The sequence below is a fragment of the Takifugu rubripes genome, chromosome 21 (assembly GCF_901000725.2).
Source record: "Takifugu rubripes chromosome 21, fTakRub1.2, whole genome shotgun sequence".
NCBI classification, from domain to species: Eukaryota; Metazoa; Chordata; class Actinopteri; order Tetraodontiformes; family Tetraodontidae; genus Takifugu; species Takifugu rubripes.
The window spans coordinates 8,612,516-8,630,713 of record NC_042305.1 but is presented as its reverse complement, the minus strand read 5'-3'; the positions used below and the strand labels follow the sequence as shown (position 1 = coordinate 8,630,713).

At 43.9% G+C, this 18,198-nt stretch overlaps 1 protein-coding gene across 9 annotated transcripts in view; it reads right to left on the bottom strand.

Annotated features, from left to right (window-relative positions):
* arvcfb (ARVCF delta catenin family member b) overlaps window positions 1-17,883 on the bottom strand; it is a 132,843-nt gene extending 114,960 nt beyond the window's left edge. For 5 of the 9 annotated variants that reach the window (XM_029830338.1, XM_029830342.1, XM_029830340.1 and 2 more), the window contains exon 1: window positions 17,576-17,882. The gene's annotated coding sequence lies outside the window, so the exon portion shown is untranslated. Of the gene's footprint in view, window positions 1-17,575 lie in introns of all 9 variants that reach the window. The other 4 variants (XM_029830344.1, XM_029830343.1, XM_029830348.1 and 1 more) reach the window with 2 other exon arrangements.
* Window positions 17,884-18,198: the final 315 nt, after the last annotated feature.

The window sequence follows — 18,198 nt, the reverse complement described above, 5'->3', positions numbered from 1 at the left end:
TTGTATTTCACTGGACCCGAGGCTGCCAGTCAACCTTACGCAGTGAGAGAAAACACAAAGCATCGATAATGATGAATCACCAAGTCAGACACCTGTGTAATCGGCCGCTCGGCTAATCCACTTCCTTGCTGTCTCATTTGCTCAATTGTTCAGTCCCTCTTACAGTTGCTTAGTGACACTAAAACACATTTAAAGGCAGGTAGACACACCGTGGTTGGTATGTGGAAAGAAATAACAGGGGATTAGGCTAATTGGAAACTCTAAATTGCCCATAGGTGTGAGTGTGAGAGAGAATGGTTGTTTGTCTATATGTGTTAGCCCTGCGATTGACTGGCGTCCAGTCCAGGGTGTACCCTGCCTCCGCCCATTGAGCTGGGGTAGGCTCCAGTCCCCCCGCGACCCTCAGTGAAGGAACAAGCGGTAGAAAGTGAGTGAGTGAGTGCCTTTATCATAAGACTACACCAGAGAGAGTAACAAAAATATTATAGATTTGGTCATATTTTGACCAGATGAAAATTCCATGACGTATTACAAAATTATAAAATAGCAATATCTTTTAACACTTCATTCCCTGCACAGCTGATGGCTGTTATCAGATTTTAAATCTCCAGGTTGTAGATCATGTCAGTTTTCCTATTAAATTGGACGGATGATTATTCTAAAGTGCCATCAGAAAAACAGTGAATCCCTGCGATTCTTCCCCGAGTTGTTCGCTCAGGACGGCGGCCATCTTTGGAAGCCTGTGTTCCAGGAGCTTATGCTTATCCAATTATGTTGCAGACCTGGTTTAGACAATTACAACTCAATTCGTCTGCGGATGAGACCTTCCACCTGACAAGTGCCAGTACAAGACACAATCCCAGCTGAAAAGATGATTTACAAGTGGTTTTTACATCAGGCGTACTGGATTCTGTACGTTTGAACCTGTTGATGTGCCACATGTTAAACAAATGAGTGTGTTCAGTAGGATGACAGGATCCCGCTGTCTGTGTACACAAGAACAGGTGGGGAGAACTCATTCAAATTCAGCGACGTTGCGTTTAAGATAAACATGGTTTCCTCGCATAATTGCTCACATACCACAAGAGGATTAGGATTTTTAGCAGTTAAAGGGATAGGCACCTTTATCACAGATGTTGCATCAAAATGGAAATGGAGGTTTGAATCAAAGCTTGCTTGTTATCTGAGGGAATCTGGTTCTTTTGAACAATTTCAGCACGGTTCAGTAATTGTTCCAATCACGCCAGGCCTTGGAGAACCTTGGGGTTCTAACAGAGGGAGGGAGGTGGCGTGTGTAGGCTCTGGAGAGTAAGGAGAATGTGGGTCTCAATAGACCAGGAAAGGGAGGAGAGCGCGAGGCACAGATGAATGGCATTAGGTTAACTGGGTGTGGTGGGGTGGACAATTTTTGGGGGACGTGACAGACAAAATAAGTTAATTTAAGACAGTCAGTGTTTCAACGATTCAACGAAAAGTCTTCCGGTTGGTAAGTTAGACCTTTTGGCACCGTTGTATGTTTCAGCACCAGTAGAAACCCGAGTCGTGAAAAATTCAGCCAGGCAACTCCTAAAATAGCGGCCCATAACGCAAATAGAAACGGGCGCACAGTCAACAGACATGCAGGTGAGAGTTACTGCGGGCCTCTGACAGAAGGTGAATCAACAACCGCCATGAGCTTCGCCCTCTCTGTCCCATTTCAAATGGATCAATGGGCTTTCAGGGTCAAGAACCTTCCAGAACCATTTGCATGCAAACAAAGGGCGCAGAATAAAGACCTTGAAGTGTGCGCCAGTGGTGTAGGAGAGGCGAGGCTCTCAACAACACATTCAAATATCAGAACATGCAGAATCTATATTCTTAAAATGGAGTCTGATGGTGTCAGTTCTGGTGTCAGCCACAGAGCATGTGGCTTTGGGTTACTGTCACAGCAGCGCATCATGAAAGCTTTTCCACATCTCAGAGCAGTAACGCAGGACGTACTCATCAGACCCCCGACCATCAGCGCAGGCAGTTGCCGTGGTGCACAAACGTGGATGAATCCTGGGAAAACTGCACCGCGGAAAAACCTCCTGCGTTGCACCAGACAGATAATCCAAATTAACGCCACTGAGGCTCTCCTAACGCTCCCACGCCTGTCACTTCAGTCCAAACCAACGTCTGAAACATCATTATGAAGAAAATATAGTGACAAAATACAAATAAATATAACAAAGATAGTCATAGGTGCATAGAGGCATATGTGTGTACAGATAGATTTTTGTTGGACCTGTTCAGGAAATATATAATATTAGCACGCGGGTCGTTAATATAATAGGGTTATTCCAGATACCTCTGCAGATCTGCTCAATCGGTGTCCCAGTTATGGTGCATCCAGAGTGCAGGAAAGTGAACGAGAGTGCATATGCACATGAAACAATTAGCTCTTTTGAGATGTGCGGATTTCCAAACATTCACAGTAAGGAAATTAACTCTTCAATTAACCTGTAAACTGCAGATTATTTATTCTAAGCAGAAGAACAGCGACAGCATATTACATCACGCTTTCCTCCTGAAAGGGACATTTAGATGCTTTGTTCCATATGAAGACTGTAAATGTAAGCTGGCCGTGTGTTTTTGACAGGGGCCCAGCATGGCCCCAGCAGCAGACTGATTACAGCAGTCTGTAGCTAGCCTAGCAATAGGAGAAACCGTGTTCCTCTGCATACCCCACCAGAGTGAACCATTTTGTTGTTTGCTCCTTACGAGGCGCACGTAGGTGCAGGACGTATCATCACTGACATTATACACGTCTCCACCCTCCCTCCCCCAGATGCCATTTGGACTACATTTCAGCTGGACGGTGATTCTGATAAGTGTGATGCCCTAGAAACCGCCGCGGCGTGGCTTAGCCTGACCTCGATATTTCCCAGGCAGGCCACATCGATGGCTGTTGGACAAACAGTGGCTGGAGCAGCTGGAGTCAACGCTGTTAAATGATTTGTCACCAGGGTGAAGGAATGGGCTGCTGTCCACGCCGGGGATTGGGTAAGAGCTTTAGGATTACACAGGCCACACAGACATCAGGTCCAAGAAGGGAAAAAATGAAGCATTTGCAGACACTGAACCCAGATCCAGGGATCTGTCCAGAACCATGCTGTATATTCGTTGACTCACTGTCAGCCAGCAGTCCCAGTGCGAAGGCTACAAAGGGTGACGGTCCCTCCGGGGACTAGTGATAAAGGCCAGTCGAAGCAGACTAAACAGCAAGGAGCAAACAATGTTAAAGTGGAGTGACTAACAACCAGGGCAGTCCGGGGGGAAGGCGCTGTTTTAAATACAGCATTGGGATCAGTGGTGGAGCCATCAGGAACTCCGCTTTCATTTTCCTTCTGCTTTAATTAGATGCCTTGTATCTGCACTCAACTAAACTGAACCATGCACTTCAATAATACAGTTTGACACTGCAGGTTTCTTAGTTATTCAGCTGCTTTGCCAATACTTTCTCCACACCTCGACCCATGTAGATGTCATTTGGATGTTGCATTAACACTGACGGCAGTAGATGTTTACTCCAAATGTGAACAAGCGCTCTCTGAGGTATTGGGCTTGTGTTAATGATTCTGCCCACATCCAGGCAGTGACTGTGTTGAATTCTCAGCCTCAGGGGATATCTCATCCTGTTTATTACAGAAAAGAAGAATATCAAAAATTGTATTGAAGATTAATGGGGTGAGAGATAATTCTAATTAAAAGCAGGACAGCACATCTCTCAACAACTAAAACGACTGTATTTATTACCAGCTAATGCACATTTTATCTGAAAATGTCTGAGATGAAATTTCACGAAGCTGTAATTTGTATCTATGACGAGAGACTACGCTGAAATCTTTTTACACTCCAAAGTTTTCAAACTGATTAAATTCCGATCATGTCTGACTTCTGACATTTTCAGAAGATCAATGCTAATTGCTGTCTGTCTTTCCAGATTTACTGACAAGAAAAATTGTAATTCTTCAAGCATTAAAAAGAAACATGATTACAGCAAAATGAGAACTTTCTTCGGCGCGTATTGGCAGCTTTTTGCAACATTCCTCATCTCTGCAGCAAAGGGGCTTCACAATAAACACTCGGAAGTAGAACACAAATCGATCATTTGAGTATCAATGCGTGCCGACAAAATAAAGCCAAGTGGATCTGAACGCTGACCTGATGGTTCAGCTGTTTCCTTTTACAATCACAGACCTGCTTAAGCTGCTCTCACCTGTCTACCATTCCTTCCTCCTCAGCTCACTCTTTGCCTGCCATGTCTGACTTAATCAAAGTCACCGCGGAAGCTATTGATGCATGCTCTGGTCTGTAGCCGTTAGAGGACTTTGCTGTCTTTAGCCTTTTGATGAAGGCATGTGGAAAGGCTGGGACTTCCCAGGATATCAGCTGGGACTGTAGGAGCAAAGGCAAACGGCGGTGTTATCTAATCCAGTGGTTTCAGGAAGGCTGGGAAGATAGTAACTGGACAGTTTTCAAGTTCTTTTATCTCTAGGAATAAAAAAAGAATCAAGCAATGTGAACCTTCTGGTGCTTTTGAGATCAAATCTGCCCAAATCTCCTCTTCTGTGTGTTTCGCTCCCGGACTTTTTCCTTCATCCTGTTGCCTTATAATGTCCAACTAAATAAGGCAAGAGCAAAGTCTCATTTTCCAGGTGGGAAACAGTCCATTGACGGATCCATCAAATAAATCAGCATTCAAGAGCTTCTTTTTGAAAACTGCTGATAATATGAGGCTGCAATAACACAGCATGAGCCTGTGAGGTGATTTAGGAGGAAATGTTATAGAATTGTTGGTCTCTTTTAGATCCTTGAGGTGTTATTATAGGGTTGTGATGAAGGTGTGAGTGCATGGAAGCATCTAGACTGTAAGTAGTATCAGCAGCATCACGTGGCCGCTCTCGTTTGAAATGAAAAGAACCAGAACATGTCCATGTTGGTACACTGATGCTGCCTTGAAATAAAGAAAATAGATTTTTTTAAAAACAACTCTAACAATAATTTACATTAAGCAAACGCTTCCACCCTTGCATGACTGCTACCTCTTTAAAAGTGTCATGGGGCTTCACCATCTTACGCTGGGTCTCGGCGGAACGGTGCCGGTGCACATAATGTTGACTGATTATATTCCTCAAAGACCAAACAGGGGAGGCTGCCGTGTATCCACATAAAAATACCTGATTGTCACTGACTTTCATAAAGTCTCCTCTATAACAGCAAACTCTGATAAATGCCTACACCTTATGAATCAGACTCATTACTTTACAGCAATGGGTTCCCCTGATGTGGCTCTATTTGCCTAATACAGAGCACATAAAAAAGGCCATAAAGCTAATCCTCCCAGATACACACACACCACGTATAGTGACAAAAATATCCTGAACATAGTCTATAGCGTGGTAAAACACCAGCATGCTTGCAAACCTCACGACAAAAGGTATAACAAGGTAATAAGCCAGGCAGAATCGTTTAATTAATCCCTTGCCAGCAGCAGATGGGCAGGAGCTTAGTGGCTCCCAGTAACAGCAGATGAATTTTGCACTCAGAGTAATGATGGTCATGATGGTGCAGGCGAATGGGGCTCTGGAGATAGAAGACTATGTATAAAATGGAAAGCACCCTAAGGTCAGAGGTTCCCAGGTCTTTCTGCCTTCTGAGCACATCTACCTCCATGAAAGCTTCTACACATGCAGGAAATCCTCAGAACAGCAGAGGCCCAACAGAATGCCTCTGTGCAGAACATGCCTGCATGGTATTTGTAGTTCACAGGGAAATCAGATAAACAGATAAGTATGACATAATTCTTGCATTGGTGGAGGTTGTGTTTCATCCTCCCCAACTATTAATGCTTGGCTTTTTAATAAAAAGCAAATAGACAGATGGACGGATGGACAGACGGACAGACAGACGGACGGACGGACGGACGGACGGACGGACGGACGGACGGACGGACGGACGGCGGGCGGGCGGGCAGACAGACAGACAGACAGGCAGGCAGGCAGGCAGGCAGGCAGAGAGATAGATAGATAGATAGATAGATAGATAGATAGATAGATAGATAGATAGATAGATAGATAGATAGATAGATAGATAGATAGATAGATAGATAGATAGATAGATAGATAGATAGATAGATAGATAGATAGATAGATAGATAGAAGCCATATTAAAAGGAGCTTTGCACAGGTACAATGGAAAGTGAAATGAAAATTACACACATTGAGGGGCAGACTGCATTAGCTTAGTGGGTGCTCGCTGAGAATAATCACCCACCCATCCTCCAAATTCTCTCTGAATGTTACCAGGGTTACAGCAGCCTGGAGATTTCACATGCACTACTTCAATTTCCTGCATGTGCCAGCCAGCGACGCTTTGCTCGGATTTTTGCAGGAGGAATTTGTCCGAAGCTTCGACTTAAACGTCAGCTCTGCTCACACACGGACCTCAGCTACCCGGGCAGCCACACCGCGCGCTCACGGCGATACAATTGTTGACTGGTGCAATAGCGTGGCGCCATTTTTTACACCTACTGGGTCTTCCTGCTGATATGAAATAAGGTCTATGCGGATGAATTTATGCAGAAGTGGATGCTGAAAGATTCAGTACGCTTATATCTACATGCATACATGCCCAAGATTTTCAATTTCCAGTAGCACTGGAACACATCATGTTAGCAGTAACACTTTTGCTTCCTATAAAAACAACCATAACTCGAGGTGACACAAATATAACACTGAAGAGAATGACTACTCTACATGCATAAGCCACTGGGTTGTTCCAGCACCAGCCATTTGGAAGCATGACACTTTCTACATTAATGAGCTCAGCAGTCATGAAGTTTGAAACACTCCGTATATCGGTTGGCATGTGCAGGAACCCGGTTGTACCCGGTGGGACTCAGCTGGGTAGCAAAACAAAGTGGATCAAAGACCGCAGCAGGAACTGGAGGCAGAGAGGCATGTGGGATTCCTTCAGGGTGCTGCAGAGACTCATTTAATCTCTCTATACCTCACTGTCCTCAGCAGCTGTTGGAGACGGAGGGGGCTTAAGATGCCATGGGCTGAGACCCATAAGAGCAGATTAGGTTGGAAGAAGACGGAGGATGAAATGGGGTGGGGGAGGTGGAGGAGGACAACGGGGACTATTTTTCCATCACAAATATGGAACACGGAAAAGGCCTGCATGTCACAGCGCTAATACTTGTCAGTCATTCATCCCTGGGTGGAACATGTGTGTGAGGCAGCGAGCTCTGCGACAACTGCTGGTCCGCCTGCCTCTTCTCCCCGACGCCTTGATTAGATTTGCTTTACTCTGCGCCCAGAAGAAGGGCTCGGAATATTCATACCCTGTCGCGAACAGCTGAATGCAAATTGCAAAGCCGGGGGGAGGGCTTTCAAAAAAAAGGGGAGAGAGACACAAGAGGGTGGCATGGCATTTAGAATTGGTGTCAAACTGCACTCAGATATCTCTGTTGCCCCCAGTCAGCCAATTGATTCGCTGGGTTGGAATACACATGTTGGAAATCCCCAGGGAGGAACCGCTGGAACTTATTTGCTGATGCAGTAAATAAGGATGGGGGAGCAACATTATAATGAGACATTGCATTATTTGAGGCCATTTCAAGCTAACTATTCTGGCCTGAAGCATTTTACATCAACATGGTCGAAAGGATTACTCTGCAGCTGGAAACTGGAAATTTCTAAGAATTAGCTCAAGCTACACCTTCTGTATGATTGTAAAAATGTCTCGGGGGTAGTAAAGAATAGCAAACCGCACAGCAGCACTTCAGAGCAGAATTGCATTATTTCTGTTATGATCTGTGCGCCTGACTGCGTAATCCTGATGGGGGAGTCATGGCTTTATTTTCATAAAGGTCAGATATTTGCCGTGCCAAAATCCTCCTGTCCACCCGGCTGCTACACTTACCACAGGAGGTAATTGGGGTTATATTGCTTGATGTAGAACACAATTATTTTTCAGATCCTTTCTGCATATTAAACTGTGCCATCAAGGAGAACATCTTGGGGGGTAGAACGGGGCCGAGGAGGTGTTTGGTTTGAGACAAAGCCGGTCGCACATTTGTAACATTTTTATAAAAATCTCAACTGCTGTTTGAAAAGTTTTTAAAAGCTCTTCAACGGGACTAAAAAGAGCCAAATCTCGCAAATGTGAGCATTTTCTTTTTTTTGTAACGTTGTCACTTGAGGCTGCCAAGCATATCCAAGGCATAATGGAAATAATGAGTTCCACTTCAGAAGAAAACAACACTTGTACTTCATTGATAGGCTCTGCAGGTATTTTTGCTCACTCTGAAGGGGGAAAACTCGAGTTTACTTGTCTTTTCAAATCAACAACATTTCTGAAGAACTTTGCGAGCGATAACTTTTGACAGCTTGTGTGAAAGTGCACGTGTGTGAGATCGCAAGAATGTTGCCTCATTCTGACAGGTAGGGGTTTTAAAATCACTACAGAGGGGAAAGAAGACAACTTGATTTCAGGAAACGCTCCTTAAGCAGTTATTAAAAAGGAAAAAGTGGGACCTTATTATAGCTTTAAATCACGGCAGCGACAGCAGACATCGGGTGCCAGAATTAGAATGCTGGTGCTTGTCGAATGAGCAGATCAGGTTTGTGAATCATTCATTGCACATCCAACAAACACAATGCCTCAGTGTTATTACTAACAGAACCTCCAACATCAACAGTTAAGTGCGGAAGTGTTGAAGGGTTTTTATTGACTAAAGATGTTATTTTTGTTCATGATAATGGTGTTCACAATAATCACCCGCTGTGCAAGCCCATCTACGCCATTCATGTCAGGATTTATGTGAGGAAAAAACAACCTCTGAGCAGTCAGGATGGGTTCAAAAGCAATGAGATACTGAAACGATACATCATCCGACTGGCTGATTAGATAAACACCATAATTGTGAACCTTGAGTAGGTTCATGGCTTCGCATTGCTAAAAAGTTAAACTGATTATAAGATTCTGCAGCAGCAAACTGAAACAGATCAGATCTTTTGTTAAAACAAGCAAAAACAGCACTAATTATGTTCTTATAGTGCCAAGATAAGTGAAGTAAAACTCAATAACGTGACAGAGAAACTGATGAGATGCTTGATGCTACGACATAAGGGCAAACACCTCCATTCATTCAGACAATGAACGAGTGTAAAACACAGTAGCGTCTTACTTAGCATCTGCTGTTTAGCTAAACATTAGCATTACAGCTTGTAAAAGTGTCATCTCTGACATCTCTTCCCAGCAGTACGCTGGCATTGTTAAATATGTCCGCATCCCCTCAAGGGTTGATTAATGTGAGGTGAAAACAACAGTGAAGCGTAACTTCACCGTTGTGATGATGCATCACAAACATCTGCCTGCTTCAAACGCAGCCCTCAAACCAGACAATGGCTCGAATAGGAGGAGGAAAATTTCCACACAGTGACATTTAATCTTTACACGCAGCACAGTCAGTCACGGTGATGGATAATTCACTGTCACTGTGAACACGTTTCGCCCTCACACAGATTGTTCAAAGCACATATATGACAATAGTAAATCTGACTTGCAGTTGATGCGATAAGCAATATGAAGCCGAGGGGACGGTAAAAATACTGAAATTGAATTGAATTCAGGCAGAACCAGCACACAGTGATGAGATTTGCTACGGCCAAGCTCACACACACAAATACATCAACACACACAAACAATTCTCTAACAAAGCTCATTACATCATTCACCATGACAAATGTTGTGAGCTAGCTGGCTCGGGAGGGGGTAAGTGGCTTCGTCCTTTGCAATGCCACACCAGCAACACCAAGGGATCAGTTACCATTTAATCTCATCAGCCTCTGAGTACACCCCCCCCCCCCACACACACACTCTCATTCCCAGCCCTTGTGCCTCCACCTCTTTCTTCGTGCACTGTCATTCACAGTGCCAGCATCTATTTGACGTGATTCAGTGATGAAGGAGGCAAGAAGCAATGGTAATGGTGGCGCTGTGGTGTTCTCTCGGAGCGGGCGTAGATTTAGCTCCTATTGTTGCTGTTCTGTTAAGCACAGAGCGCACAGGTCGCACCCGTGGATGTATGACTTCCATTTCCATGGAGGCAGCATCTGCCGTCTTGTCATCGGCGGACTTGGTTTTCTCCAGAGCCAACACCTCCACATTTACACATGCCGAACAATGAGAAGGAATAGTCTGAATGATTCAATCAATTCAAGCTCCAGCGCCGCAGAGTGCTCTCCTTTTTCCTCCACTTCTGCTTCATTACTCCCTAGTTTCTTCTCCCCTCACAACTTGCTTCAACGTGAACCTTTGAGGCAATCCGTTGAGACTGTGCCGCTGACTCGAAGTTGTGGAGTCGTCACCCATCCTCCTGCGGGTTGGCAGAACGTTCAAAAGGCTTTGCTGGAATAGAAGGAGAAGCCGCCTGTGGGAGCGGTTCAAAGATGGAGCTGCACTTTTGACTTGCACAGATGGAGCCACGTCATTTAATGCCATGTGGGGGGAGCGTCCCATGATGCACCTTGGTGTTGCTGCTGCAGGAAGCCCTCTGTGAACCTGGTGGGGAGTAATACTGATAATGGAAACACTGGGAGGCCCATGGCCATGGAATAAATGGATTAAAGTATTTCACTCCAATAACAAAAAAATTAGTGAGGAAACCATGGCAACAACAATAGCACAAGCAGGATTTAGTAATTGGCCAACATATGGAAGAGCACTCGTGCAGGTCCCTTTGTCAGCATTTCCAGACAAAGTAAATAAGTGTGGTACCGTCGGGGAGATACTGATACTTTCCGCACTATAACTTCATTCCTCTCTTACTATCTTTACTCTGTAGGAGGCAGGAAAAGCAGTTTGGATCCATGGCGGTTCAGTCCCAGCTGGGCAGAGCTCCTGGCTTCTCACCTCCACAGAAAACGAGCACAGCACAAACCCTGCACATCAAAAACCTTCCTACACATAAAGCCCAGCATTGATGAGCACGCTGGCATCTCCTCAGCCGCATTCATGTTTTCCACAGTGTCTCTTTATATCTGCTGCCAGATCCTCAATAGGGGAGAGAAACATTTTCCTGTCTTTATTTGACAGCCTCTGCGTGGGGCCAGCACACACGACCGCTACTTAATTAGCTCACACTGCTCGGCCAGAGAGACAAATAGGAAATGGATGCAAATGTGTAGTGTGTGCATTAAAACAGCATTAATGCAATCAAAAAGATGTCTCCCGCTGATGGTGGGCTGAGTGAAGGAAGAGGAGAAGGGGAGATGGGGAAAAGGGGGGGGGGGACAAACACAAACAACACAAATGCAAATATTAGGTGCTCTGTGGCTGAACTTCATAAACCCGTCCTGATCTGGCATGAATGTGATGAGCATGATCGCTTAGCAATCTCTGCATGCTGCAGCCATAAAACCCTGATCCCGCCGCAGCTCCTCTGCGATGATGTGCCTTCCCGTTCCTGTAATGACGTCCTCCTGTGCTTCAGTGTTGCTTCTCCGTCACCGTGGATGTGACCTCACCTGAAGACTCTCTTCGTTCTTCTGCCAGAACACGTCACTCCCTGCCATACGCTCAAATCAGTCTCTTTAGTTGAGAACAATATGATTGAGTGAGAGGAATATAAATTCAGAATATAATGCGGAGTCTTCACCGGTCCGTAGTGGTGAAGAGACAGCTGAGCGGAAAGGCAAAGCTCTCAATTTACCGGTCGATCTTCCTTCCTACCCTCGCCTATGGTCATGAGCTTTGGGTAATGACCGAAAGAACAAGATCACGGGTACAAGCAGCCGAAATGAGCTTCCTCCGTAGGGTGGCTGGGCTCTCCCTTAGACATAGGGTGAGAAGCTCTGCCATCCGGGAGGAACTCGGAGCTGCTCCTCCGTGTTGAGAGGAGCCAGATGAGGTGGCTTGGGCATCTAGTTAGGATGCCCCCTGGACGCCTCCCTGGTGAGGTGTTCAGGGCATGTCCCTCCGGTAGGAGACCCCCGGGAAGACCCAGGACACGTTGGAGAGACTATGTCTCTCGACTGGCCTGAGAACGCCTGGAGATCCCTCCGGATGAGCTGGAGGAGGTAGCTGGGGAGAGGGAAGTCTGGTCTTCTCTCCTTAGGCTGCTGCCCCCGCGACCCGACCCCAGATAAGTGGTAGAGGATGGATGGATGGATGGATGGATGGATGGATGGATGGATGGATGGATGGATGGATGGATGGATGGATGGATGGATGGATGGATGGATGGAATATAAATTCAAATTCTTTAAAATGATTGTTGTAAATGACTGTCATAAAGAAGAATTTCTGTCTTAGGGAACTGGTGTTGGGGTTGTGATAGCGGAGATTCTTTATTTATTGCTGCTTTTGAAGCTTAAAAATAATCGAAATGAGGCATTGCTCTCATTACATCATTCGCTAGAATTTCCATCATACAGACTGTAATTGCTCTGTCTTGCTGAGTGCTGTATTACTTTCCACATACTTAAATGCCACACGTCCATTGATGTTACCTTTCAAACATCAGCTTTGCCTCCTTTCAAATCTCAGGAAAACCCAGTTTTGCTCGGCACAACGTGAGATCAAACATTAGCGCATTCAGAAGAAACAACGACTTTTTGGACTCTAATGAGGTTCACACACATCAGCAGACGCACACAGTAATGACTATAGGTTCTTTTGAAGTGTCCAACATTTTATTTCTTTATGCTAGGACGTGCTTTTGCAAGTGGCACCATTTTACTGATGATTCAGACTGTAAAGCTAATTAAAGGGGCAGGCTCTGATGTTATAGTACCCCAGGGACAGGTCACCTGAGATTAGACCCCAGGTTGGATGAATGTAAATGACGGAAGGGCGACCTTAGTTGTCTTTATCATGACAGTTTTCCTTAAGAGTTCCCATCAAGTCAGCAGTTCAGGAGGACAGTTTTCCCACTCCACATCTAAACATGACTCACCTCTGCCACTTATCGGGCTTGAAGAGAGACACCAGGAAGCAGAAAAGCAAATTTGTAACCAAACGGATCATTTTGCATAGAAAAAGGGAAGAGGGGCCACAGTGTGGAACCCCAGTCGTGTTTCACATGAAGTACAGGGATTTAAGGCACAATTTGCCAACTGATGCGAGGAAGCGAAGACCTCAAACTCCATAGAATATTGCACTTAACAAGGCTCTCAACGGGGTCACCCAGCCTTTACCTGTGAGGCAATTACTCAGAAAAAAGGACAAAATGTGGTCAAGTTCATTTCAGACTTTTAAACATAAAAAAAGGGAACAAAGTTATGAGTTTATGGTGACAACAGCTGCAAGAAAATGAATAGGCGCAATGGCCATATAGGTAGTTCCATAGTTTCCATGTTTCTACGTGACCATCTAACATACACGTTATGTCCCATCCATTAAAACTGCCATTATCCATAATCAAAACAAGCCAGCACTTGGTGGGCGGGGCTAATCCTAACAATGAAAGGAGGAGCTGGGTGAGCTGGTCACGTGGAGGCCGTCAGACTGAATAGATTATCATATACTTTACATGCTATATTCAGCACATAGTAACCTAACAAGAGAGGGGGAGGGGTGTGGAGTCCAGGAACATTCGGGAAAGAAATTCAAATCAGCTTTCTATGTTAATACACAGTCATGATACACAAAGGGGGGCATAATGAGGTGGAGGATTATCCATGAGTCAGCGTGTTTCACAGCACAGGCCAACTGGTGCTCCAATAACAAGGACACCTGAGGTCTGGAAGGGATGAGAGCAGGAAACTCTCATTTAAAACCAATTTTGACACGAGTGACACTGCAGCATTTAAGGCTGCAGCCGGAAAACACAAAAGCATGAGAGAACAGGAAATTTGACAGTAAAAAGGGTCATGTTATAAATAAATTTGTGATAGGAACAATTGTTTATATGCTCCAGAACAGATGATCTTTACGTTTGTTGCCTTTAAGTAAAGAATGAAGACTATATGGCAGGGTTTTTTTTAGAAATTATTTATGCTTTAGTAAAAATTATGCTTACAATCAATTAATAAAATAAGATTAAGAGCAACATTCTTCGACAATTAAGGTGAATGTAAATGAACTCTGACATCAATATTATTACGATGAATCTCCCAGATGAGCCCAAAGTTGTGAAGTAAGAAAATTAATATTTGAGGTTTCATGTTGAATAATTAAAAAGTTACAGAATAAAGATGATAAGAAGTCACACAATATCCCAGAGTGCCGGCTTTGAAGTAAGTTTAGAACAGGACTCTCAGATGATATGTAGCTGGTTTGCGTTAGCCTTTAGCATCAATTCCGGCACCTTAAATATAAATGTCAGCTCTGTAATCGATAATGGAGGTTGTAGAGTTGAGCCTGTGTCATTACTAGAAAATATACTAAACATAAACGCAGAACTGATGCATGGGGGAGATGAATAAATGAAAGCAGGTCTATAAGATCTTTATTAAACAGATCTCAAAATCTGCTACCCTTCTGCTACAGTCTGGCTGTGCCTCCCCAGCAGAAACAAAGCCAGGAGTTAGAGCCCTCGCAGGACGGTTGATGAATAACAGGTGCCAAGAGGAGAGAGCGGTGCCAGGACGCGTGGACGAGGGAGCGGGCAGTGTGAAGGCCGGGGAGGTTGGAGGTGCATGTTAATCACTTCAGGAGCAGGAGGCCTGGCTCTGCAGGTGTCTGTCCGACAAAGGACCATTGACTTTGGCTCTGGGCGAGCTTTCCTGAGACCGCCGGCCATCACAAAACGCTTCAGTCTGCAGGGGAAAGAGGCTGCTCTAACACAGCAGAGGAATGGAATTCCAATAATTTCAGTCATCTCAACATGAATACAAACGTGATATTCAAATTAAATAATTAATAGTCTCTGTAATGGCCTTTATTATAATTATAACATGCCTTCTGTGTAACTCGGGTCCAAAATACCGCACACGTGTAGGAATTATTAAAGATATGCATGTCCCTATAACTGGGGAATGCATAATGCTGTTTTCGTGTCATAATATCACGGCTCTATAATTTTACATACGGGCACAAATGAAATGCTACACTGACTGTGAAACGATAATGGGCTTGGCTAATATAATTAACATAACACTGGACCTCTGCTGGTCAGATTTTACAGACATAACAGCTGACTACTTCAAACCATCATGGTCTCACAAACACTGCAAGTTTCTTATACACAAGCAGTGTCAGATAGCAGCATGGTTTGCTGTTGTATTCTGTAATTAAACAGAAAGAATCTTTTTTTAAATAACAGCAACATGTCCAATATAAGTTCTTTAAACAATATTGTATAAATTACTTCAATATTTAGTGTATAATGTGTATCTGATGTGTATTTATTGATGCCTGTAGATAATGTTCGCTGTCTGCATGCACAAAATCTCAGTGGATGTCTTTGTTTAAAAATAGTGGTGGTCTAACGCAATTGTATTGCAACTGTAGTTGCTGTATGTTGCAAAGCCAATTAATGCATGGAGGCTTAGTATTCCTCTGTTTACCACCCCTTAAGTACATCCACATTTAATTAGCAATACTGTATTTTGTTTTAAAAAACAACAACCCATAACAAACATGAAAATTCACATTTTTTCGAGATTCTAGGAAGTGTTGTGACATTTTGTAGGGCTAGGAAACTTCTTAGAACAATAAAATAAGACATTTTCTCCTCTGTAGTTCTGTAATAATGGCAAAAACACATATAATGTGATTTGGGGTTAAATTGGAGAGATGGGCAATTAAAACAGATAGATGATGTAAAAGGAGCATTAGCCCATTATGTCGCATATTAGCCCATTCAGAGTAATTATGAATAAAACACGTTCTGACAGCAACCAGCTTTTACTTTTGTACCCAAACTGCCACTGTGCTGCAGCAGCAACAGACTGGAGCACGACGCCTTCTTCTGGCATCACGCGTCCTCATAAATTAGCGCCTTCCAGCTTGAACATCTCGTGAGTTAAAAGCTGACCTTAGCCGTTGTCAAGGCCATTACAAACATCAGATCTTAACCTTTAAGAATAAAGAATGGATGGATGGGTTCTCATTAAAAGAGGCATTTACCCCAACTTGTGTTAGCTGGGTTTAAAAGTAAGATATATAACAGTTTTGTTTTCGATAACTAGCTTGTTGGCTTGTGATTTACTGTTATTGACAACTGTTGTTTTTGCCTCAGGAAAAACGCAATGTATAATCTAAGAGAGATGAGCAACTATATTAGGTCAGTGTGAAGGACAGACTGTGATAATGGGGTTTTATAGCATTAGCTTTCAGAAAAAAATCTTTGTTTATGGAGGGTTTTTCATAAAGGGTTTCATACAGCCGGTGCTGCTGTGAAATGCCCGATTCTGCCCAGAGACTGCTATGTGTTTGAGTTGCAAATATTTCTTGGAGCTCTAAATCAGCTCTGTCCTGATTATCAATGAGCCCCAAAACCTCTTCGGTGGGGTGAGAACTCGCACCTTTACAAATATGATTGGCATTAGTACACCATGAAGGTCAAAACCAAACAAGGTAGCGCATTAGATCATGTCTATAGGGTGTGTGTGAGGGTCGAGGTGTGAGTGGCTGAAGCACAAAGCCTCATTATCATTGTCTGCTGTCCTGCACCTGCATCCCATTTCCTTCTGCTTAGCTTTTAATTCAGCCGTGACATCATCTGCACAAACACACACAATTTATTACTGTGCCAATGAGCAAATATAGCATGTATATGAGGGCCATACATTACAACATATTTTTTTTAAATATCCCACGAATCACAAGAAACTGCTGTAATTTAGTAAAAAATAAATCACTATATGTGTCAATATAGCACAAAAAAGAGTGATTTTTGTGACGCAAAGTTACTCAGAAAGCTTTAAAATCCAATTATTCTCTCAAGTGTGGGTGCATTCAACCATCAGTAAAATAAAAAAAGGCAATTGAACATTCTCACCGTAAATAACTATAATTGCATCTTACTGCAGCCTGAGGCCATTAAAATCAGCGGGCTGTAACAAACCTAACTGACAGACTTCGAGTCCTGCTCGTTGTTATGAAGCAGCCCGGCCACACTGGCCGGGGCTCACATGGTGGGACCTGAACGCATCACTATTTACCCAACAACACCGCCGGACACGCCCCCTTCGCTCCCAAATAAGGCTATTACAGGTGGAAAACCGGAAGACACCCCCCGGGTAACTCACTCTCGATGCGGGGGGCACAATGCAATGAGATGATTGACAGCTCGATGCGGCTCGTTAAACCCGCATCCTCTGGATAAGATTACAACATTCAAACACACATTTATGCAGATATTTGCAACACGGCTGGTCCATTGTCGTCTCACTCACCGCCTGTTTAACAAAAGCGTCGTAAATAAACCGTGTAAAACATCCCAGGTGATTTACGTTCACGCGCGTATTTGTCATCATTGCATTATTGTCACACCCTCCTCCCACTGAGTTGTAATGGCACAGGCTAAAACTTGGTGTTGGAGGATAATCACCACATGGATTTGCGAGAGAAAAGCAAAGAGCCGCGGTGGAATTACCTCGCTTTCCTTCTGTTTCTCCTTCTCGTAGAAGCCAACGAGACTCTCCAGTGAGATGCAGAGTAGTCCGAGTTTTGGCTGAATGACAATATTCTGAATAAAACTTGGCTGCTGCTGGAGCATGTGACAACCTTGCAGATCTCAAATGAAATTGTCCAGCTGATGCACGCGAGAGTCTCTCCTTCTTGGTCACAGAATGAAAGTATCGTGAATGATTTCAAAGTTTTCACTCATTGCGGGGAAAATTGTTACCAATTAACAGGCCAAGCGCGGAGCTGTGTGATACAGAAAGCAGAGTGGACCGTTATCCCTCCCGTCCCCAAACGGTGCATCCAGCACCGTTTGTCTCCGCCCCATCACTGCTCACCGTAGTATCGGAGGAACAATGTGTGTGAACATTACTATTGTTGTAGTTCAATTGATGAAATGCATGTATTTATTTTTACATTTGATCATTTTGAGTAGCAATTTATTGTGGAAAAAAAATAGATAAGCAAACTAGTTACGCCATCTACGTAAAGAAACAGGTAGTTCTTTATGTACCACAGTTTATTATTCATCAATTTTAAATTAAATGTGACTGGAATGCGTTTTCGGTTGGTTTTTTTTAATATTGTAATTTA